We start from the raw sequence: 25,187 nt of genomic DNA on the forward strand, positions 1-25,187 counted from the left end.
TTTTTTTTATTTTTACATTTCTTTAAACTTTTTTTTATCACTTTCATTCCTATTACAAGGAATGTAAACATCCCTTGTAAAAGGGATAGGGCATGACAGGTCCTCTTTATGGAGAGATATGGGGTCAACAAGACCCCACATCTCTTCTCCAGGCTGAAAAGCCTGAGTTAAAAAAAACAATCTTGGCTTTCCAGCCGAGAACACGGTGTGTGTGACATCGTAACGTCGCGCCCGGGCCTCAGAGAGTAGATACTAATAGACTAGAGAGTAATAGAGACTGCCGGGGACCATTTGGTTCTCTGTATTCTCTATGATGTACTTCCACCACTGGTGGATTCCTTCCCCGGCTGAACAGTCGCTATGATTGTTCTTACGGCGTTCTTATGGTGCTGGGAGTCGCCAGCTGAAAAAAACTATATCTGAATGATCAGCATCATTCAAATATCCCCACTCAAACCCCAGGATGTCCTATGACATACTTTGTGCGGGAAGTAGTTGGCCAATTATAATTTTATTAAATATTCATTGGGTTTTGTATTGTTTATATACTGATATTGTTTAGATGCTTGTGTTTAACTACTTAAGGACCAAGCCTATTTCTGTTGCTTACAAGTTAAAATCAGTATTGTTTGCTAGAAAATTACTTAGAACCCACAAACATTATACAGTGGGTACAGAAAGTATTCAGACCCCCTTAAATTTTTCACTCTTTGTTATATTGCAGCCATTTGCTAAAATCATTTAAGTTCATTCTTCTTCCTCATGAATGTACACATAGCACCCCATACTGACAGAAAAACACAGAATTGTTGACATTGTTGCAGATTTATTAAAAAAGAAAAACTGAAATATCACATAGTCCTAAGTATTCAGACCCTTTGCTCAGTATTTAGTAGAAGCCCCCTTTTGATCTAATACAGCCAGGAGTCTTTTTGGGAAAAATGCATCAAGTCTTTCACACCTGGATTTGGGGATCCTCTGCCATTCGTCCTTGCAGATCCTCTCCAGTTCTGTATGATCAGAGACTGCATACATGGCACAAGAGATGGTCAGAGACTGTATACATGGCACAAGAGATGGTCAGAGAATACAGACATGGCACAAAAGATGGTCAGAGACAGCATACATGGCACAGAAGATGATCAGAGACTGCATACATGGCACAAGAGATGATCAGAGACTGCATACATGGCACAAAAGATGAATATAGACTGCATACATGGCACAAGAGACAATCAGAGACTGCATGCATGACACAAGAGATGGTCAGAGACTGCATACATGGCACAAAAGTTGAATAGAGACTGCATACATGGCACAAGAGATGATCAGAGACTGCATACATGGTCCAAGAGTTGGTCATAAACTGCATACATTGCACAAGAGAAGGTCAAAGACTGCATACATTGCACAAGAGAAGGTCAAAGACTGCACACACGACACAAGAGACTGACAGAGACTGCATACATGACACAAGAGGCTGCCAAAGACTGCATACATGGCACAAGAGACTGTCAGAGACTGCATACATGGCACAAGAGATGGTTAGAGACTGCATACAAAGACTGTATACATGGCACAAGAGATAGTCAGAGACTGTATACATGGCACAAGAGATAGTCAGAGAATGAAGAAATGGCACAAGAGATGGTCAGAGACTGTATACATGGCATAAGAGATGATCAGAGACTGCATACATGGCACAAGAGAGGATTAAAGACTGTATACATGGCACAAGAGATGATCAGAGACTGTAGACATGATATTAAGATGGTCAGAGACTGAAGACATGATACAAGAGATGGTAAGAGACTGCAAACTTGGCACAAGGGATGATCAGAGACTGCATACATGGCACAAGCGACGGTCAGAGACTGCGAACATGGCACAAGAGACTGTCAGAGACTGCATACATGACACAGGAGACTGTCAGAGACTGCATACATGACACAGGAGACTGTCAGAGACTGCATACATGGCACAGGGGATAGTCAGAGACTGCGGCAAAGCACAAGAGATGGTCAGAGACTGCAGGCATGGCACAAGAGACAATCAGAGACTGCGGACATGGCACAAGAGATAGACAGAGACTGCGGGCATAGCACAAGAGATGGTCAGAGACTGTGTGAATCACAGAAGAGATGGTCAGAGACTGTGTACATGGCACAAGAGATGGTCAGAGAATGCAGACATGGCACAAGAGACGATCAGAGACTGCATACATGGCACAAGAGATGGTCAGAGACTGCAGGCATTGCACAAGGAATGATCAGAGACTGTGGGCATGGCACAAGGAATGGTCAGAGACTGCGGCAAAGCACAAGAGATGGTCAGAGACTGCAGGCATGGCACAAGAGACAATCAGAGACTGCGGACATGGCACAAGAGATAGACAGAGACTGCGGGCATAGCACAAGAGATGGTCAGAGACTGTGGGAATCACAGAAGAGATGGTCAGAGACTGTGTACATGGCACAAGAGATGGTCAGAGAATGCAGACATGGCACAAGAGACGATCAGAGACTGCATACATGGCACAAGAGATGGTCAGAGACTGCAGGCATTGCACAAGGAATGATCAGAGACTGTGGGCATGGCACAAGGAATGGTCAGAGATTGTGGGCATGGCACAAGAGATGGTCAGATACTGCAGGCATGGCATGAGGGACAGTCAGAGACTGCGGGCATGGCACAAGGAATGGTCAGAGATTGCGGGCATGGCAAAAGAGACAGTCAGAGACTGCAGGCATGGCATAAGGGACAGTCAGAGACTGCGGGCATGGCACAAGGGACGGTCAGAGACTGCATACATGGCACAAGAGATGGTCAGGGACTGTGGACATGGCACAGAGGATGATCAGAGACTGCAATCATGGCACAAGAGACAGTCAGAGCCTGCGGACATGGCACAAGAGACAATCAGAGACTGTATACATGGCACAATGGATGGTCAGAGACTGCAGGCATGGCACAAGAGACAATCAGAGACTGTATACATGGCACAACGGATGGTCAGAGACTGCAGGCATGGCACAAGGAATGGTCAGAGACTGCGGGCATGGCACAAGGAATGGTCAGAGATTTCAGGCATGGCACAAGGAACGGTCAGAGACTGCGAGCATGGCACAAGAAATGGTCAGAGACTGTGGGAATGGCATAAGGAAAGGCGAGAGACTTCGGGCATGGCACAAGGAATGGTCAGAGACTGTGGGCATGGTACAAGGAATGGTCAGAGACTTTGGGCATGGCACAAGGAACGGTCAGAGATGATGAGCATGGCACAAGGAAAGGTAAGAGACTGTGGGCAGGGCACAAGGAATGGTCAGAGACTGCGGGCAGGGCACAAGGAATGGTCAGAGGCTTTGGGCAAGGCACAAGGGCAGGGCTGGTACAATAATATTCACAGCCAGATTCTGACACCATAAAGCTAAAAGCAGCTTGCTTGCCCTACCTTGCAGAGATGTTTTAGAGATATTTTCATCTGTGGTAGTACCACCAGTGCCACTCGTGCTCCTCCTGGTCCATCTGCTGGCCTTGGCTCCTCCACCTGGTCGTACTTGGCTCCAGGCTACTCCTCGGGCTCCCCTCATCTCCAGTTCAGCTGCGATGGTCTATGTGTGCCGCTGAACTGGAGGCGTTCCCGACCCTCTCTCTGCCACCACCCAGGTGGGAGGAGGATTTTTTTTCTTCAGGATACAGTGATGTCTTCAAGGGGGCTGTGTCTTCGAGCCTAGGGTGTCTCTCTGTCCTCCCTGCATCTGGCAAAAGAGGAGGAGGAGGAGTGCTGTAGCAAAGCCGGGACGCGAGTCAGGGGAGGCGAGCTGGTGAAGTTAACGGCGCCTGGCTGAAGGCTGTGCTGTGCCAACTGTCAGTATCGGTGAACTAGGTACCGGTGGGAGCAGGGACGGCTGCAGGCGCTAGGACGAGCACATCGTGGGGAACCCCTGCTTTGGCCCCCCCCCCTCTCCTGGCACCCTCAGGCGGCCGCCTTGGCTGTCTCATGCTGGCGCCGGCCCTGCATCTTGCCACTCAACCCCATAGCCCAGACATATGAAGAATACGGGAGATTGTTGTCACATGTACCACACAGCCAGTACTTGCAGCTCCTTTAATGTTGCTGTAGGTCTCTTGGCAGCCTCCCTGACCAGTTTTCTTCTCGTCTTTTCATCAATTTTGGAGGAACAGCCAGTTCTTGGTAATGTCACTGTTGTGCCATAATTTCTCCACTTGATGATGACTGTCTTCACTGTGTTCGATGGTTTATCCAATGCTTTGGAAACATTTTTGTACCCTTCTCCTGTCTGATACCTTTTAACAATGAGATCCCTTTGATGCTTTGGAAGCTCTCTGCAGACCATGGCTTTTACTGTAGAATGCGATTAAGAAAATGTCAGGAAAGACCTACTAGAACAGCTGAACTTTATGTGGGGTTAATCAGAGGGACTTTAAATGATGGCAGGTGTGTACTGACTCCTATATAACATGAGTTTGAATGTGATTGCTTAATTCTGAACACAGCTACATCCCCAGTTATCAGAGGTGTGCACCACATTATTTTAGGTTTCCATTTTTACTCCCACCCTCCCCCCCCCCCCAAAAAAAAAAGGAGATTTCAATTTGTTTTTCAAATTAGTTGTACAGTTTATAGGTCACATTAAAGATGAAAAAAGTTCTAAAAGTGATTTATCTTTGTCTAATTTGTTTTACATCACAGAAACCTGACATTTTAACAGGGGTGTGTAGGTGTGTAGACTTTTGAGATCCATTTTACCTTCAGAATCCCCTTCAACGTATATTCAGTAATTTTCAGCTATGAGCTATACATTACCACTTTATAATATGGAGGAGGCAATGGTAAATGTTTTTTAATCAAGTTAATATAGACTGTACCCCTCATCGGGGCACATACAGTTGTGAACATGTGCTAATACCTTTGATTGTCCCCCTTATTTTTTGGAGAGAGGAGGCTGTTTATACAACGTTCCTGCAGCTGCCATGGTTGTATGTTTTTTTAACCACTTCCATACTGAGCCAATTCTGGCACTCAGCTCCATGTAAAAATCATCATTTTTTTGCTAGAAAATTCCTTAGAACCCCCAAACATTATATATATATATATATATATATATATATATATATATATATATATATATATATATTTTTTTTTTTTTAACAGAGACCCTATGGAATAAAATGGCAGTTGTTACAACTTTTTATGTCACATGGTATTTGCGCAGCAATTTTTCAAACTCTAAAGTTAGCCCAATTTTTTGTATAATGTGAAAGATGATGTTACGCTGTTATGATACCTAACATGTCATGCTTTAAAATTGCACACACTCGTGGAATGGTGCCAAACTTCAGTACTTAAAATCTCCATAGGCAACTTTTAAGAATGTTTACAGGTTACCTGTTTAGAGTTACAGGGAAGGTGTTGGGCTACAATTTTTGCTCTCGCTCTAATGTTCACGGTGATACCTCACATGTGTGGATTGAATGCTGTTTACATATGTGGGTGCGATGTATGTATGCGTTCACTTCTGTATGCCAGCACGTGGGGACTGGGGCACTTTAATTTTTTTATTATTGTTTATTTTATTTTTGTTTTTTTTATTTTTACATTTCTTTAAACTTTTTTTTATCACTTTCATTCCTATTACAAGGAATGTAAACATCCCTTGTAAAAGGGATAGGGCATGACAGGTCCTCTTTATGGAGAGATATGGGGTCAACAAGACCCCACATCTCTTCTCCAGGCTGAAAAGCCTGAGTTAAAAAAAACAATCTTGGCTTTCCAGCCGAGAACACGGTGTGTGTGACATCGTAACGTCGCGCCCGGGCCTCAGAGAGTAGATACTAATAGACTAGAGAGTAATAGAGACTGCCGGGGACCATTTGGTTCTCTGTATTCTCTATGATGTACTTCCACCACTGGTGGATTCCTTCCCCGGCTGAACAGTCGCTATGATTGTTCTTACGGCGTTCTTATGGTGCTGGGAGTCGCCAGCTGAAAAAAACTATATCTGAATGATCAGCATCATTCAAATATCCCCATTCAAACCCCAGGATGTCCTATGACATACTTTGTGCGGGAAGTAGTTGGCCAATTATAATTTTATTAAATATTCATTGGGTTTTGTATTGTTTATATACTGATATTGTTTAGATGCTTGTGTTTAACTACTTAAGGACCAAGCCTATTTCTGTTGCTTACAAGTTAAAATCAGTATTGTTTGCTAGAAAATTACTTAGAACCCACAAACATTATACAGTGGGTACAGAAAGTATTCAGACCCCCTTAAATTTTTCACTCTTTGTTATATTGCAGCCATTTGCTAAAATCATTTAAGTTCATTCTTCTTCCTCATGAATGTACACATAGCACCCCATACTGACAGAAAAACACAGAATTGTTGACATTGTTGCAGATTTATTAAAAAAGAAAAACTGAAATATCACATAGTCCTAAGTATTCAGACCCTTTGCTCAGTATTTAGTAGAAGCCCCCTTTTGATCTAATACAGCCAGGAGTCTTTTTGGGAAAAATGCATCGTCTTTCACACCTGAATTTGGGGATCCTCTGCCATTCGTCCTTGCAGATCCTCTCCAGTTCTGTCAGGTTGGATGGTAAACGTTGGTGGACAGCCATTTTTAGGTCTCTCCAGAGATGCTCAATTGGGTTTAAGTCAGGGCTCTGGCTGGGCCATTCAAGAACAGTCACGGAGTTGTTGTGAAGCCACTCCTTTGTTATTTTAGCTGTGTGCTTAGGGTCATTGTCTTGTTGGAAGGTAAACCTTCGGCCCAGTCTGAGGTCCAGAGCACTCTGGAGAAGGTTTTTGTCCAGGATATCCCTGTACTTGGCCGCATTCATCTTTCCCTCGATTGCAACCAGTTGTCCTGTCCCTGCAGCTGAAAAACACCCCCACAGCATGATGCTGCCACCACCATGCTTCACTGTTGAGACTGTATTGGACAGGTGATGAGCAGTGCCTGGTTTTCTCCACACATACCGCTTAGAATTAAGGCCAAAAAGTTCTATTTTGGTCTCATCAGACCAGAGAATCTTATTTCTCACCATCTTGGAGTCCTTCAGGTGTTTTTTTAGCAAACTCCATGCGGGCTTTCATGTGTCTTACACTGAGGAGAGGCTTCCGTCGGGCCACTCTGCCATAAAGCCCCGACTGGTGGAGGGCTGCAGTGATGGTTGACTTTCTACAACTTTCTCCCATCTCCTGACTGCATCTCTGGAGCTCAGCCACAGTGATCTTTGGGTTCTTCTTTACCTCTCTCACCAAGGCTCTTCTCCCCCGATAGCCCAGTTTGGCCGGACGGCCAGCTCTAGGAAGGGTTCTGGTCTTCCCAAACGTCTTCCATTTGAGGATTATGGAGGCCACTGTACTCTTAGGAACCTTAAGTGCAGCAGAAATCTTTTTGTAACCTTGGCCAGATCTGTGCCTTGCCACAATTCTGTCTCTGAGCTCTTCAGGCAGTTCCTTTGACCTCATGATTCTCATTTGCTCTGACATGCATTGTGATCTGGAAGGTCTTATATAGACAGGTGTGTGGCTTTCCTAATCAAGTCCAATCAGTATAATCAAACATAGATGGACTCAAATGAAGGTGTAGAACCATCTCAAGGATGATCAGAAGAAATGGAAAGCACCTGAGTTAAATATATGAGTGTCACAGCAAAGGGTCTGAATACTTAGGACCATGTGATATTTCAGTTTTTCTTTTTTAATAAATCTGCAACAATGTCAACAATTCTGTGTTTTTCTGTCAGTATGGGGTGCTATGTGTACATTCATGAGGAAGAAGAATGAACTTAAATGATTTTAGCAAATGGCTGCAATATAACAAAGAGTGAAAAATTTAAGGGGGTCTGAATACTTTCCGTACCCACTGTATATACATATATATATTATTAGCAAAGACTCTGGAGAATAAAATGGCAGTCGTTGCAATATTTTATGTCACACGGTATTTGTGCAGCAGTCTTTCAAACACAATTTTTATTGAAAAAATACACTTCACTAAATTTAAAATAACTAAACGGTAAAGTTAGTCCAATTTTTGTATATAGAGAAAGATAATGTTATGCCAAGTAAATAGATAATGTAAAAATGGTTGAGGAGCTCCTCAACCATTTTTACATTTTCAATTTAGGGGTGATGGTGCAGTCTGTTGACTGATGGAACGCTAATTTTCTTACCAAGTAAATAGATACCTAACATGTTTCGGTTCAAAATTTTGCACACTCGTGGAATGGCGACAGACTACGATTCTTAAAAATCTCCATAGGCGACGCTTTCAATTTTTAAAAAGTTACCAGTTTAGAAGTTTAGTCCCCCAGTAGAAGTTTGAAGTGATGAAACGTTGGGGCGTGGCTACACGGCATACCGGATTGTTTGGCGAAGAAGTAGAGGAATGTTTCAGAGGTCCGGTAACCAGCGTGGAGGCAATAAGGACCCCAGGAACGCTCCACGTCCATTCTGTAATTACACCATTGTGCTTTTTTAAAGTTAACCATGTAAGTGCAATAGGAGAAGGTTCACCATGTAGAATAAAGCTCATAGTTTAAAACGTTATCACACGAGTGGAGATTTTCTCTTTTTTTATATATGATCACTGAGGATTTGTGTGCAAGAGGAGACTCCTCGATTATTCAACATCCATCTTGCTCGGTGGTCTGTGACACTACGGTTATCTTAAAGTGCATATGTCCACACCATGAGAATGGGGGGGGGGGCATGATCTCTGGTAAGAGTTTAACCATTGGGAGTGGTTTGTGGCACATTGGTGGAGGATTCTTTAAAGAGGTTGTAAACTCGCATTTTTTTTTTTTCACCCTGCAAGAGAAAGACATAATGAGCTAGTATGCATCGCATACTAGCTCATTATGCAATACTTACCTTAGAACAAGCCCCCGCCGTGCCGCTCACTCACCTCTATGACGGGCGACATGTCCAGTCGCCGTCTTCCGGGATCGCGGCATCCGGCCATCTGATTGGCCGGAGCCGCGGTGACGTCACTCCCGCGCACGCGCGCGAGAGCCGACAGTCACGGCACGGGACTCTGAAGGAACGGCACAAGCGGCCGTTCCTTCAGAACGCATGCGCCAGTGATGTCACTGGCTGCATGTAAGGTAAATATCTCCTAAACGGTACATGTTTAGGAGATATTTACAGTACCTATAGGTAAGCCTTATCATAGGCTTACCTATAGGTACAAGTTGTAGTGGAGGGTTTATTTCCTCTTTAAGGTGCTTGAATTTAACTCACAAGAGCCACAGATGGATAGTGCACATGGGACTCTGATTACCGAGAGGATCTGGTATCTTGAGTGTGGGATCAGCAGTGTACGTACAGATTGAGAACATTACCTCCCTCCTTGTGGCGGTGCCATCTTAAGGCTTCTCCTATCTCCCCAATTCATTTTTTGGACACTCTACAGGATCGCAAGATCATGTGTTTCTTATCCTTCCCCAACTAGCTATTTGATTCTTTGAAAATGCAAGAAAAGGTTGATGGCGCTGCCAGTGTATACCTGCTAATCCGTGTATTTTATAATGATGCTAAATAGATGTTGAATATAAAATTAATAAAGTGTCATGTGCTTCATAAATTGTGAAAAATCTATGGTAAGTCCAAAAAATGATAGGTGATCCAGCTCTGTGAAAAGTGCACAATGGTGCTGGTACCAACTACAAATATAAATAGATGAATAAAATTCCTATGTGAGTAAAACCATAAAAATGAGTGAAGTCAAACCTATAGAAATTCATAAAACTCTGGTGGATCAACCTAAAATCATATATTAATACATATGTGAACTGTGAAATTCTTAAAAGGTGCAAACTCTGCAATAAGAAGCATCAAATGTTGACATAAAACTGTAAAAAACGCATGTATATAAATTGTAAAACCACTCAAAGATATAACATCAGAATTCCAGGTACTGGTTAGTCCGTAATGGCTATAGTCCTAAAGGAATGGTGAGTCCCACTATGGTAAACCACTCCCTAAATTAGGGGTACAAAAGTGACTGGTGCAGGTGCTCTAGCAGAAGTTATGGTGGTGCTCGAGTGCCGGTGACCATTTAGTGTTCCCCGCACCCCTTGGACCGCACTCACCAGATTTGATCACCCCTGCAGGGGTATCAGGCCTTGGATATATAATCCTGGGGATCCCCTTGTCTGGTTACTGTATCACTAGTGTGGTCCAATATCCTGCCCGAGTCCTCCGTGTCGGGGTCCTTGAAATTAGGGTCCACGGGTGTATATGCGGGGGAAGAAGGCTCACATAGAGTAGTACCGTTTTTAAGGCTTTATTAAATCAAAAAAATGGGTACTTACAAATGTAAAGAATGAATCGGCAGGTAAAAACAATGATGGTGGCGCACTTCCGGGACGCCGTGCGTGCCGGATATGCGTTCCACTTGGGCCGATGTGGCGCGATGACGCTCTACGTACGTTTCGTCGATTGAAAGACGTCATATACATATACATTCACATATGTATTAATATATGATTTTAGGTTGATCCACCAGAGTTTTATGAATTTCTATAGGTTTGACTTCACTCATTTTTATGGTTTTACTCACATAGGAATTTTATTCATCTATTTATATTTGTAGTAGGTACCAGCACCATTGTGCACTTTTCACAGAGCTGGATCACCTATCATTTTTTGCACTTACCATAGATTTTTCACAAGTTATGAAGCACATGACACATTATTAATTTTATATTCAACATCTATTTAGCATCATTATAAAATACACGGATTAGCAGGTATACACTGGCAGCGCCATCAACCTTTTCTTGCATTTTCAATCTTACTATATTTCTAGGAATATAGTGAACAGGTGGGCTGCAGCCAGCATCAACAACTACAAAATTATCCTAAGCGCGGATTTTTTTCATTTCTATTTGATTCTTTACCTTTGTCATCTGGTAAGCAGAATTACATACGGTGGTGGATTGATACACAGGCGGTGGAGGACATCACATCACGCGTGTTTACTTTGTTTAAAGAACTTTCACAATTTTTTATTAATTGCATTTATCAGCAGATTGGTTATTCACCATTTCACATCTTCGGGGACATTTTTAGACACCTTATTTTGTGTTTGATTCTCTACTCATTCATTTACACATTTATTTAATTGATCTCTATTTAGCGCAACGTGTATTGCTATAATTCTTTTGCTAGAATTATTGCTCTCGCTCTGATGATTGCGGCAGTACCTCACATGTGTGATTTGAACACTGTTTACATTTGTGGTCACGATTTACATATGTGTTTTTTTTTTTTTTTTTGGTGCATGAGGGACTGGGACACTTAAAAAAATTTTTTTTTTCTTATTTATTTTATTTTATTTTTTTAAACTGTCGCTTTTAAAAAAAAAAAAATCTGATCACTTTTATTGCTGTCACAGGAATGTAAACTGTAATAGGCAGTGACAGGTACTCTTTATGGAGGAATCTGGACCCCAAATCCCTCCTTTTCACTTTAAAGCATTCAAAACGCCAAGATCGGCATTTTTGAATACTTTGGATTATTAAAAATCGGCACTGTTGGCAGCAGAGTGAACCGTAAGTGACGTTGTGACGTTGCTCCTAGGTTACTACATCGGAGACCCGATCCAAGCATGATTCCGGCTTTGTTCGGGACTCTGACCAGCTGGCAGACGGGCTAGCTGGTCGCTCGGGTCTTCCAGTGGGACAGGTTGCTTGGGTGCCCCAGTGGGACTCTCCACTCCTTGTGATAACAGCCGAGCAGCTTCTTACCTACTTTGGTTGTTATCACTTGAAAGCCTACCGTTCGCTCTAAAAAATGGTACTGGGTGAGACCTTCAGCTGCAGGCCTTATTCCTGCACAACCGCTTTAACAAAGTGACATATAGGCAGAGATGTATAGTAACTAAGTAGAACTACTTCACTACTGTACTTAAGTTCCGAAAGGCGGTATCTGTAATTTCCTAGAGTACAATATTTTTCTCCTACTTCCACTTTTACTTCACTACATTTTTTCAATGATTTCAATACTTCTACTCCGATATTTTTTTTTTGTGCTGCATAGTTACTAGTTACAATTATAAAAATTACCACTGCCAGAACAGTAGATGGCAGGTTTCCTGAAGCTCAAAACATGTGTATTATCAGCGCATACGAAAATAAATGCTACCGTATGTATAAATAAAAGCTGCATTTGAAATAATAAAAAGCAATATGATGTTCAAACTTTTGACTTCTTTCTTTAATAACTACATAACACAGTACTTGTACTTTTACTTTCAGTACTTGAGTAGCGAAATAAAAAAAAAAATACTTGCAATACTTAAGTACAAAAAATGTTGAATACTTTAGTACTTCTACTCAAGTCACTTTTTGATCGAGCACTTCCACTTCTACTCAAGTCACTTTTTGATCGAGCACTTGTACTTTTACTCAAGTATGGGTTTTGAGTACTTGATACAACTCTGCATATAGGTACGTTGTTTTGTGGAAAGTGGTTATTTTCTACATTATAATATGAGTTAGATCACTTCACTAGGTCCTCTTACATTATATCTGTCTATGGATACAGTATACAGTGTATACATTTGAGGTTGAGCTCAGTCAGTTTTTTATTTTTCCTTCTTTTGTCATAGATGACAGCTCCCTCATGATAGAACTTAATTTTAGTTCACCCCTCAGAAAGTATTACTCCCATTCTGTCTTGATGACACATTTTATTTTCCTTTGTTTTAGAGAATTGATGGCCACACAGCAACTGCATTCAATGAGATGCAACCACTGCTTCGTATTCTGACACAAAATAACCCAGCACTGCGGTTTCTGTACAAGAGTGTATAGCCAGCTATAATACCACGTACGCTCCTCCTTAGGTTTGGTATTGTAGTGACGGTGTATGAAGCTATGACTCAGGAATGTAAATCTGGCTTCCTAGATGCCTGAAAACGTGATGTATATATTTATGGTCCTCAGATCAGGTGTTTATTCAGTTAATGCAGCAAATAAAATGTGATCTTGTGAATCCAGCTGACATGATAATTAGAATGATTAAATATTTTGATGCTCTTACCTTTGAGTGCCTGTCTGATGACAAGAGTCTAGTTTACCAAATTCACATTCAAGACAAAGCATTTACAAAGAAGTCAAGCACTAGTTTCTTCTTGTACAGTCTTGAAAAACTTTCCTTTCTATTGTCCTAAAAGATTTTAGGCTTGTTAGACATCTTGTACTACATACATGCTCTAATTATGAAAGTTCAAAATGTCTGATTACGTGGGAAAATAGAGTTTTATTTTGCTTTACATAAAGTGAGGAAAGAGTAAATCCTCTAGAAGTATTTTTTCCCCACGGTATGCAGACAAAGGAGAAGCGAGTAAAGTGTTACAAGTGTAACGGAACCGCGACCCACAACGTGCTTGCATTCTTCCATCAGTATAAGGCTTCCTCCAGTCTTGAACTTTGATATTAGATATTACATACAAAGCTAGCCGAGACTTAGCTTGTATAAGATTTGGAACATTTATTGAACAAGAATACAGACTTGTTATACACCTTAGAAGTGTGTCAGTGACTACCCAAATATTTACCCAAAACATCACACAATGGTTTAGATAGCGAGGTAGGGCTGACGCATGGCTAATCCCCCTCTAGCAACTACTATAGCTGACAATGATATACAGTAATTGACATGCTAATTATCTTAGCACTTAAACCAGCCTAGGCGAAGTACACAGAATGCTAGCAGTCAACCAATAGGTGACACAATTACCACCAGGGATCTCATTCCTGGTCAGACTTGGTGGCATCGAGCTCCCAAAGAACAATTCACATTATCCTAAGTACTGTACTTATTATACAGACAATAGCAGAAGACCCCAGTAGCAGATTGTCTGTCTCCTTCATTGAAGTACATTGAATCCACATCTAAGCAATGCTTTGATTACTTAGGAGTCACAGACTTCATGACAATGGTCTACAACAGGCTATAGGTCTCACCGTGTAAAGTGGGATTAAATCTTCATATATTTCTTGCGGGATATTGTTGATAAATATTACTGTCCCATTTGAAGTATCCATTAAGTAGTTGTCCATCATTTCCTTGGTCACCCTGTGCCCCTAATTGACAAAGGGTGACTTACACATAAGAGGGGCCTAGGGAGCTGAGAAAGGGATTTCCCAACCTCTCTAAGGTAAGCTGTGTTCCACGGGCCCCCCAACCAAAGTGACTCTCGTCACACCAAGTAAGCAAGGTAGGGGAAATATTCCCAATGGGGCCACAGACACTACTAAAAATCTAACAGAGGTACTAATTACTTACAAAACATAAAAATGGGCCTGAATTATTCATCAGCAGCATTTGGAAGAAATAAGATGTAAATTGACAATAAAGGATTAATATTAAGCTTGGAATTTGGGAATGGATTAATTGAATACTGATTTAAAGCTCAGGTTAAATTAGTGCAGTGCCCACCAGCAACCCCTTTAAAGCTGCAGGGCACAGGGAGAGGAAGGCTGGACAAGGAGGACTTTCATGGGCACTTCTAAGTGTAGATGATGTTCATTCCTAGCAATGTGGCTTGGCTGAGGGGACTAGGAGGATATACTGACCCTTGCATGCCCATGTGAATTTAGTACTGCCTATTGGATTAGGGTGAGGAGGAGCCCACCCAGGGGGAGAGAAATAAGTGTCCCCTCATGCAGCCAGGATCCTAGAGATGCATGGTGTCTGGCTGAAGTCCAAGGACAGGACTCAGGGCTGCCATGGGCTTCCAATCTGAAGAGAGTGTCCTTTGCTGGGTGGCTGTGATGTCTTCACAGATTGCGGGACTGTGCAGAGCTCTGAATATTGTTGAGAAGAGTGAAAGCTGCTGCCTATATTTTGCTTAGAGCCCAGTACCACATGGTGCAGTTGCTGTGTGAAGCTGCTGTATGCTGGTCAGAAGGCTGGAGGCTGGTAATGCCACAAAAGACTGGGCCATCGCCATATTATTAGTTATGGTTTTGGAATAGGATGTCCATAGAGGTGAGTTGTCCACAAATATTTGGTCATCTAGTGTACTTTTTTTAGGTTTTCAGATATGTTTTTTTTCCAAGTCAAAACAACATATGCTTGAGAGGGAACCTTTTGCACTGAGGGTGTTTATCAATGCCTGGGACCAGGCGGAGACTGTGCTCATGTGAAAAATCTAACATTATGGCAGTCCCTGACTTCGAGTTAAGTCTGTGTGCAGTAAAAATACAGTTCTCCTGAAAAGCTACTTGGACCATGTCACTACACACTGCACTTGTATGTTAGTTGCATTAAGAGGGACATGCTGAGCCTGTTCCCAGTCCACCAGTCCAGTGTACCTCTGTTACCTAACTCCCAGTAACAAAATGGTGTCCCACTGGGCACCTAGCATGGACCTCATGCATGCTTATTAACTCTTTCCTTCCCATACCTCGTGACCAGGCCATAGATCTCTATAATGTGAGTTTTGATCTGGTTGCTTTTGGATACCAACCATTAGGGAGGGAGCCAGATATTGACCCCCTCGCTACCAAAGGAGCTATCACCTGTACCAGGTACCATGCCTAACGACTGGTTGCTTTGTGTCTCAAACTTCTACTTAGTTACTCTCAAGGACTACACTCTTTCCTTCCTTCCCTGTTTTGTTGAGTTAACACTAACTGTGTTACTTAATACCTCATTGTTCATTTACAGACCCTGGTTCTTTATATATATGCCAAAACCTACATGCACCCCTTTGAAATAACTTCAGACCAGGCTCAGATCATTTAATGCAACTTTATTGGGGCATCGCAGCATAACAGTTCAATATGAACAATGTCCTTTCCTTAATCCTAACTAGAATAACATAGTGGCCTTGGAATACCTCCATGAGGTGAAAGTCCATAATGGCAATGGCATTGGCCATGGCTTGAATGTCATCCGAAAACCTTGGTTTCTTCAGCATCACCAGTGATTGTGTTCACAGGTGATGCTGAAACTCACTGAGCCCACAGGAGCCCTGCGCCTTATACATCCTTTTTATAGCACAAGTGGCCTTGCTAGGACCAAAAGCCCAGGAATTGAGCTAGAAACATTTAACCCTTTCCCCAGCCTGGTCCAGTGGTTGGCTTACTAAGATGTACACACTTCAACCTGCCTACATGCTTTATAATTAATGGATTATATAAGCTTTATACAATTGCTCCTGCACCAAGCACAACAGTTCCAAGAACCTGAATATCAATATAGCATTACGCTTTATTTTTCTACTTTCAACTGGTTACATCAAGTTGTTAAAAAAAAAAATAAGAAAGTAATGATACTGATGAGTTTGTATAAAGGATTGAATAAAATGTACAAGCATGCTGCAACATGTGCCAATTAATTCAACTGATCATCGGTATAACACCTGCATAATTAAAAGATGAAATACAGTATCTTCAAATTACTGTACCCACTGTATATACTGCTCATCTGAAAAGAATGTTAATACTGTCATACTAATAAGACAGAATAAAGGAAACCTGTACTGAGAGAAAAAGGGGACTGCCATTGCTGACGACCTTCTAAAAACTCTGGCTGCCAGGCCATCACTAGGGATGAGTCTAATGGCTCGTTTCCACTGAGCGTTATGGTACAGTTCGGTGCGGTACGCAATTTTTGCCGTTTCCATTGTGGATGGTACCCTAATTCCGAACCGTACCACTTTTTGGGACCCTTTCGTTGGGGTACCAAGCACATTAGTACTGTACCAACAGGGTGGAGCTACACTCTGTAGACTTTGATTGGTTGACAGAGAATCGTCCATCACAGCTTTCCGGCTACACCATGCCTATCATGAAAGGGTACTATTGGCAGTGGAAACGCAAGGTGTACCGTTCCAAACCGTACCGTACTGAACCGAACCGTACCGTACCACTCAGTGGAAATGAGGCATAAGGTTTAGATCGAACCTGAGCATTTACGTCATGTAAGTAATACTATTGTAGCGCTACCTCTGCTTAATATTGTATGTTCCTCTGTGCAGCCTTGACCCTGGAAACTTTCCAACCGTTCTGACACTCTAGGTTCAGACATGATGTGTATACCTTTAAATAAGACATTGACACAATGCAAACAGAATTCAGCCTTCTTGGTTTTACTTAATCAGAGAAAGAGGCCATAAAGGGGGACAAATCAGAAAAGTCCTGAAAACACAATCAAGACTCAGTTGAGGTAACTGTTAGGCCTCTTTCACACAGGCGGAACGTTCAGATCCGCCTGTCCGTTTTTTTAGCGGATCTGAACGGTCCCCCCATGCATTCCTATAGGGCATCGTATGTCAGCGGAGACATGTCCGCTGACATCCGACCCGATCCGATCCGTCAAATCTGGACGGATGGAAACCCTATTTTCCATCCGTCCAGTGGATCGGATGGCATCGGATGAGAACGGACCAATCCGATATATACCACTATACACAAGTTCAGATGTTTTGCCTGCCTCCAAAGAACCCCAAAAAATGCCCAAAATATAAAACAGTTATAAGTGAAAAAATACAAACAATTTTTTTTTTCTCAGATACTAAATCCAAAGAATTTCTTTTTTTTTTAATTTTTTTTTTCAATAATTAGCTCTCTATCAAAAATGACAATTTTTAATTTAGTTTAAAAAAATGCCCAGGTGTGTTGTTGCAGGCATTTTTTGGGGTTTTTGGAGGCAGGCAAAACATCTGAACTTGTCTATAGTGGTATATATACACACATACTTATATGTATATTACACTTAGACATATATAGGTGTGATAGGAGCGTAACTATATTGGTGTTAATGGTTCTGGTCCAATCATGGGCTTTTAAAGCCCATTTCCTGTCCCATTGCATTTTGGTCGGTTCTGGTTGCCGAATTACGAACTTTTTGGGCAAAAAGTTCTAGATTCGGCCGAACCTCGAACAGCCAATGTTTGGGCCAAACCGATTGTCGACCCGAACCGTTCGATCATCCCTACTGAGCGGATGCCGATCAGATGTTGTTTTTTCAGCATGCTCGTTCGATAGTATACACATGGGCCGAATATAGACTGGTTTCTTTTAAACCAGGCTTTACAGTTTGAGTAAAGTCATAACTGTACATGAATCTTATTTGTGTACTGTAGCTTTGAAACTTTTATTTATGTTTAAATTATTTTTAATTACATTTTCTACAAGTAAAATGAAACATGTCACAAAACAAGAAAGTCACATATATGTATACATATTATACGTACTGTATATTCATACTTTAAGGATGGTTCATACCAGGAATCACACAGGAATGCGTTGCATGTTCCTGTGCAATTCAGTTCAGTGCAGTGCAATTTGAGCCCATTCACTTTAAATGGGCTGATTCGTATTGGATTGCAGAAAAAGCCATGCATGCACTACATTAAAAACTAGGGATCGACCGATTATCGGCAAAGCCAATATATCAAGGGCCGATATGTACTTTCCCCGATATATCTGAATCGGCCCCAGAGGTTACCGATATGGCCGATATTTTGGGAAAGTGTTGTAACCGGAGTGATGCCTGCATCTAGAGGCATCACCCCGGTACCGGCGTCCATAGCCGACAGTCGGCTGTCTTGTAATGACAACCGATGCGGCTGAGAAGCCGCTCGGCTGTCATTACAAGGAGCAGGAGGGGACGTCCCCCCCTTTCGCCGCCTTCTGCGGCTTGCCCGGGTCTCCAGTCCCATTGGGAGTCCCGGGCAACCAGCCTGCACAGTCGCGGAAGACCCGATCAAAGCCACATTCGGCTCTGATCGGGTCTCCCTGCAAAAACCCGGAAATGATGAGTGACATCACTTCCGGGTACTGTCTGGCGCCAGATTTAAAAAAATGGTGCAGAGGAGGGGTTTGGGGTCTTTTAGACCCCCAGATCCCTCTACAAGAGTATCTGTCAAATAAAAAACTAAAAAAATAATATTTTTTTTTTAAATGTACAAAAATATCGGCACATGTCGAGCGATACCGATATGCATTTGCCAAAATATCGGTATCGGCACCAAAAAACCGATATCAGTTGATCACTATTAAAAACATACTGTAATCGGATTGCATAGTAGTTCTGTACCATGCAATCTGGTGCAGGCAAACACACTTCATTTTTGTGACCTGCATTTTTGGGGTGTCATTAACTTGACACTGACACCAGCTGCAGATCGCAACTGCAGTGCATTTTAAACACGGTGTGGGAAATGCGAATGAAAGGAAGGTTTCCTGCATTGCGTTCTGGCGTGAAGATGCCCTTAAACTCAAAAGTTGGGTCATAATAACCCACAAGAAAGGCATCTGTGGTCTGAGTACCATTCATATATATTAAACAGTACATGATAAATGAGAGAAGAGCATGTTTGGAGAAGAAGAAAGAAAGAGGGAGCATGAGAAGTAAGAAACAAGAAAGGGGTGGGGAGGGCCTAGAGCTAGACGCCACCCGCGGCCCTGCTTTGAACCAGAAAAGGAGGGGACCTCAGCGTCAGCCTAAAGGAATCCTCAAATAAAAGATGCAAAATTGGAAGGGTCTCTAAAATGATTTCACACTGTCCATGTGATTTTAAATGCCTCTTAAATACCTTTTTCCCAAGAGACCATTTGTTCCATATGACATATAGAATCCATTTCACATGCCCACTCAGAGAGATGAGGAGTATGGGGTTTATGCCAGTGCCTAGAGATAACAGTTCTCACTGAGGTTGGGAAATGGGGCAGTCATTCCTTTTTAATTAATTAAAAAGGAGTCAGATAGCTTAGAGAGTACAGTGATTAGAGGGATATTAGGGATGTTATCAACCCCAAGCTTACATAGTTACATAGTTACATAGTTAGTGAGGTTGAAAAAAGACATCAGTCCATCCAGTTCAACCTATGATCCAGTTCAACCTATATTATAATGGCAGTATATTATCCCAGCGGGCACCTACCCCAATTATGGGTCATTGTACCTGGAGTCCTAATGCATCTACAACAACTTTTCAGAACAGAGGGATTTATATAACATAGCACGTGGAAAGTATTTTATAATTCCGCTTCGGAAGGGTGGCTCTTAAATGCAAAATCACATACCTGTACGTGATTCCTCTAAACAGCTCTGGGGCGTGTGCGCAGCACCGCCAGAGCCCCACTCCTACTGTGATTGGACACAGCAGGAGCCAATCCAGCAGGTCTGATGGCCGCCGGGACATGCCGATTGGGCACAGGAGAGGCTGAGCGGCGGTCTGCCTATGTAAACAAGGAGGACCGCTGTTCTGTGAGGGAGGAAAATGGAGATCTTGTGACACACGGATCTCTGTTTTCCTCCAGTCACAGCATTCCCCCCACAATTAGAAAGCACTCCCTAGGAGAACGCTTAACCCTTTGATCGCCCCTGATGTTAACCCCTTCCCTGCTAGTGTAATTTATACAGTGAAAGTGCATTCTTTTAGTACTGATCACTGTATTGGTGTCACTGGTCCCCAAAAAGTGTCACGGGGTGTCAGATTTGTCCTACGCAATGTCGCAGTCCCGTTAAAAATCACTGATCGCCAGCCACCACTACTAGTAAAAACAATAAAAAAAAAATAAAGTGCATAAATCTATCATATAGTTTGTAGACGCTATAACTTTTGCGCAAACAAATCTATATACGCTTATGCGAAAAGGACATCAATTTTATTTGGGTACAGCATCGCATGACCACGCAATTGTCAGTTAAAGCAATGCAATACTGTATCGAAAAAAATGGGCTGGTCATAAAGGGGGGGGGGTAAAACCTTCCGGAGCTGACGTGAAGGCTTCCCCACTTTACAGCAACACTAAATCCAAAATCATCTTCAGTAAAAATGACTAGAGCTGGGTCATGTCATGGATGGGTGTGTGAGATGGTGTAGGTGGACAAGGGAGGTGAAGAAGAGATGAGACGATGAGGTCAGCCCTGAGATTTATATGACTTCACTCAGGAATATGTGACGGCTTATAATGTACAATAAATAGCAGCAGCATTTGGACACTTGTCTGGTAAAGGATCATAATAATCAATAGAGCACAGGAATGTGAAGTGCTGTGAAATACAATACAAGAAAGATATAAAGTCAGCTACACACCGATAACCTGCACAAATAAACACGCCGTGCCTTCCTTCCAGATTTCAGGAGTGAGATGGATCAGCACTGCCTGCTATTGTATATTTCACAGACAATCCATGTCTACATGATGAATGTTCTCTGGAGATTGCTTGGAAACAGTCAATGAATAGAATGCACGATACAAGAGTAATATTTTTTTTACTACTGAGATTGCATAACTTCATTACTAAAGACCACTGCTGCAAAAAAAAAAAAAATGTTTAGTTTTATATATTATCTATTATATATATATGTAAATATATATAAAGCAATATTATTCTTACTGCTACAATGTATCTAAATCCAGGAGCAAAAATGTGTTAATTACATTTCCTTTTTTTTTTAATCCATTATTTTCATCCGGTGATCCTGCCCAGGGTTGGCCTAAGACATTGTGCTGCCTGGGTCCAGGAATAAAATGTCGCCTCACCCCCTCAAAAAAAAATCTTGCCCACTAAAAGGGCCCCGCATTCATTATTTTATATAAATATAAAATTTAGAAAATATTATATATACTGTTATCTTTTTTCATAACTCCGGACCAGACCACCAAACACCCACTGTCTGTCCTCAGTCCTTCTGTCACTCCCATGTCTGCCGCGGCCACCGCCTTAGAAAATCCAGCCTGTCCTGCCTGAGATGGAGTGCGCTGATGTCTGACGTCATTGCTGGAGACATTCCGCCTCCTCATACTCATCAGTTTTCACTACAGGCGGCAGTATGAGATGGGGAAATGCCTCACGTAATGCGCCACAAACTGATGACACACAAAACTGCTGGAAGAAAAATCTTAAGCGTCAATTTTCTGCCCCTCTTAAAGTGCCGTCTGGGTTTAATGGACCCAGCGGGACCCATGGTAAGGCCAGCCCTGATACTGCCAGTAACACACTTCAACCTAATTTACACTTGCTGTCAGAATAAAAATAGGCAGTTAAGCTTCAGTTTTATTGCATCATCCCCCCACCCAACCACCCCCTAACCCCTAAGGATAAAACAAATCTAAATGCCTAAGCACAATTTTGCAACTTTGACATGTGTTAGTAAAACTGTACATATCATCACAACTACTGTGTGCATCCAGGTGGATTATATCGTTTTTTTAGGACAAATTGGGCTTTCATTTGGTGGTAAATGGTAATGGATATCTGCTGATTTTTGTTTGTTTTTTTATCAAAGGAAAACTGGCACAAAATAGTAAAAAAAAATATATATATATATATATATATATATATATATATATATATATATATTGTAAGGGATTAGCTCGGTGGCGGGTGTGGATGACCCCTTTGGGGGTGCGTTTTCACAGAGAGATAGCCGAGCAGAGGTTGAAAACAAGACTGATTTATTCATGCAATTTACTTCACACAATTGCAAGCGTCAAAACAGCCAAAATAAAATAAAAGACAAAATAAATCCTTGCCTCTGTGGGCGGCTACCTTCTCACGCTGGAACCTACCTAAGAAGTCTTTCCAACCTACTGTTGGGCCGACACTGCTGATCCTACAGCAGACACTCAAATGTCCATTTGTTTGCTTTTCACACAGCACAAACATTGTCCATTGAACATGTCCCTTTGTTTCTTTCACATCAACACATGTTCATTTATAACAGGATCCTTTACTCTTCAGATTCTTCACATTGAACACAGTTCATTTAACAGGTCCCTTTACTCTTCACACTCTTCACATGGAACACTTTGTCTTCTCACCTTTGAGACGTCTTCACTCGTGGTTACCCTCCTTAGCTTCACATCGCTGTAGGGGGTCTTCTCCCATGCTCACCAGCTTGTCGGGAGGCACACATCCGACTGTCCCCCTCTCCCAGCCTACACGGCGACAGGCGGCAGCAGTCCTTCTCCCATGCCCACCAGCTTCGGGAGGTACACGTATGTCTGTCCTCCTCTCCCAGCCTACACGGCGACAGGAGGCAGCACTCAATAGATTTTCTCTGGACAAATTATAGAGGCCTTGATCTCCTCATTCTGAACAGCTGAAGGCCTTTCAACTTCCTGCTGGCTAGCTCTGTAGCCAACACCCTAAATTAATTAATGGACTTTCTAAGTCAGCTGGAAATGTATCTCCTTCCTGTGACTACATTCCCAGATTTAGCTGACTTCCTGTTACATACCCCCCCCTCTTGTTTCAACCCTAGGGTTGGGACACAGATTTCCAGGCACGCATGTGTCAAGCACTGCTGACTCACTGATAAGCCTCCTATTATCCTCAAGCTTCCGGATGAAACTGTTTTGTCATCTTCATTGACGGATTTCTCATAAATGCCACACAGTTTGTCTCTCATCTCATATACACATTCTTCAACTGCATTTTTGGCATCATTTTGCTCCTTCTCGTTTCTGTCATCTTCATTGACAGCTTTCTCATAAATGTCAGACAGCTTGTCCCTCATAACCGTCTGTCCAATCCACCATGGAGGACCGTGATCCATAGGCAACTCAATTGGGCTAGTCTTAATGTCTTCAACATTCTTAAGACGCCTCTCTCTGCAATCCATAAATGTTTTCCACAAAACTTTGAGAACCTTTGCTTCACTAAGCTTTGTTCCAAGTAGGGACTCTTGACATCCCTCTGTGACTTGAGTTGCCTCTCCATACATCTGTACACAATCATTGACTTTTTGTTGTAAAAGGGAATGATCTTCCTTCTTGAGCTTTGCTTGCTCTAAGATGCTGTGCAGAGGATTTTCCAATTGAGACAACAGGCTGTCACACATTTCTTCAAAGTGACCCCTGTTCCTTTTCCCAGAGATATCAATATCATTCAAACATTTCATATTCATAGGCAGATCTGAAGCATTTGCACTCATCAACTTCTTAAACTTTTCGCCCTCCTGAGCGAGTCGCAGTAAAGGCCTACTATTTGATTTGATATTCAGTTTATATTTCTTGCCAAACTCTTCACAGAAGAAGCCAACCAGAACATCATCAACTTTCCTTCCACCAACATAGGGGTCAAAGGCAACAACACAGTTGAACCCAGCGATCTGGGTGGTATCCATTATAGACCTCCTCTCTGCATCAGTGAAGAAGCATGGAACTGCAACACATTCTTTTACAGGTTTCTTCAATGCACTTTCTGCTGAACTATTTGACCGCTCAAGGTCACCTAGTTCTTTTTCTCTATCTGAATTCCACATGGAATGCATCTCAAGATCACGATCAAACTTCTGCCACCCGTCTTTTACCAGTTTCATTTTAGAAATATTCTCTGAAAGGCACTTGAAATTCATTTGCTTCACGTTTTCACCAACAGCCTTAGTTTTCTCCACTAGGTGGCGTTTGCTTTTTCCTCCCAGATTTATATCACTTGCTTTAGTTTTCTCCGCTTTAGTTTTCTCCACTAGGTTTTCAGCCTGAACTGAGAAATCATCACATTTCTTACACAACTCCTTTATTTGCTGAAGTTCTAATGATACATTTTCCAATGCTTGAAGTTTTTGAAGGAACGGTTTATTCCAAAGGGGTGATTCAAGCCACGTGTCATCACATTTCTGAGGCTCACTCAGGACAGACCCCAAAACACTGATCCTTTTAAAAACTGCATCAGGCACACTATCCCCTCTTTGGGACAGATCCTCTGTTGCCTGGAATTCCTCTTCCAGTTCCTGCAACGGAATCTTCATCTCTTCTACTTGCTGTTCTAAGGCTCGTTTAGACTTTTCTAGCTCCTGAACGCTTTTCACAACATCATCCTTGGAGCTGACCAATTCTTCCATTTCTGTACGCAGCTGTTTGTTAACACTTTCTAGTTCAGCCTTACACTCTAGAACTTCCTCCAAAGAGCGAGCCAAGAACAGGGCTTTGCTCTCGTTATCACGCGCCTCCGTTTTTGCACGGTCGCGTTCTTCTGCATATTTTGCAGACACAGTCTTCTCTTCACCAAGCATCTGATCAAACTTCTTTTTCACATCTTCAACACACTGTAATGAACCAACGCTTTCTTCCATGCGTTTTTTCATATCCGCTATCTGAGCTTGCAATGTTGCGACTTGCTCTGATAGGTTTTTCTTTGCTTCCGCCTCCTCTTTTAATTGTTCCAGGA

General features: G+C 42.2%; 1 long non-coding RNA gene across 1 annotated transcript in view; it reads left to right on the top strand.

Moving 5' to 3' along the window:
- The window catches only part of LOC309545211, a 288,066-nt gene that overhangs the window by 54,354 nt on the left and 208,525 nt on the right, over positions 1-25,187 (top strand). The window lies entirely within an intron of this gene.

Source organism: Pelophylax lessonae (genome assembly GCF_965119305.1).
Source record: "Pelophylax lessonae genome assembly, chromosome: 2".
In the NCBI taxonomy this organism is placed as follows: domain Eukaryota; kingdom Metazoa; phylum Chordata; class Amphibia; order Anura; family Ranidae; genus Pelophylax; species Pelophylax lessonae.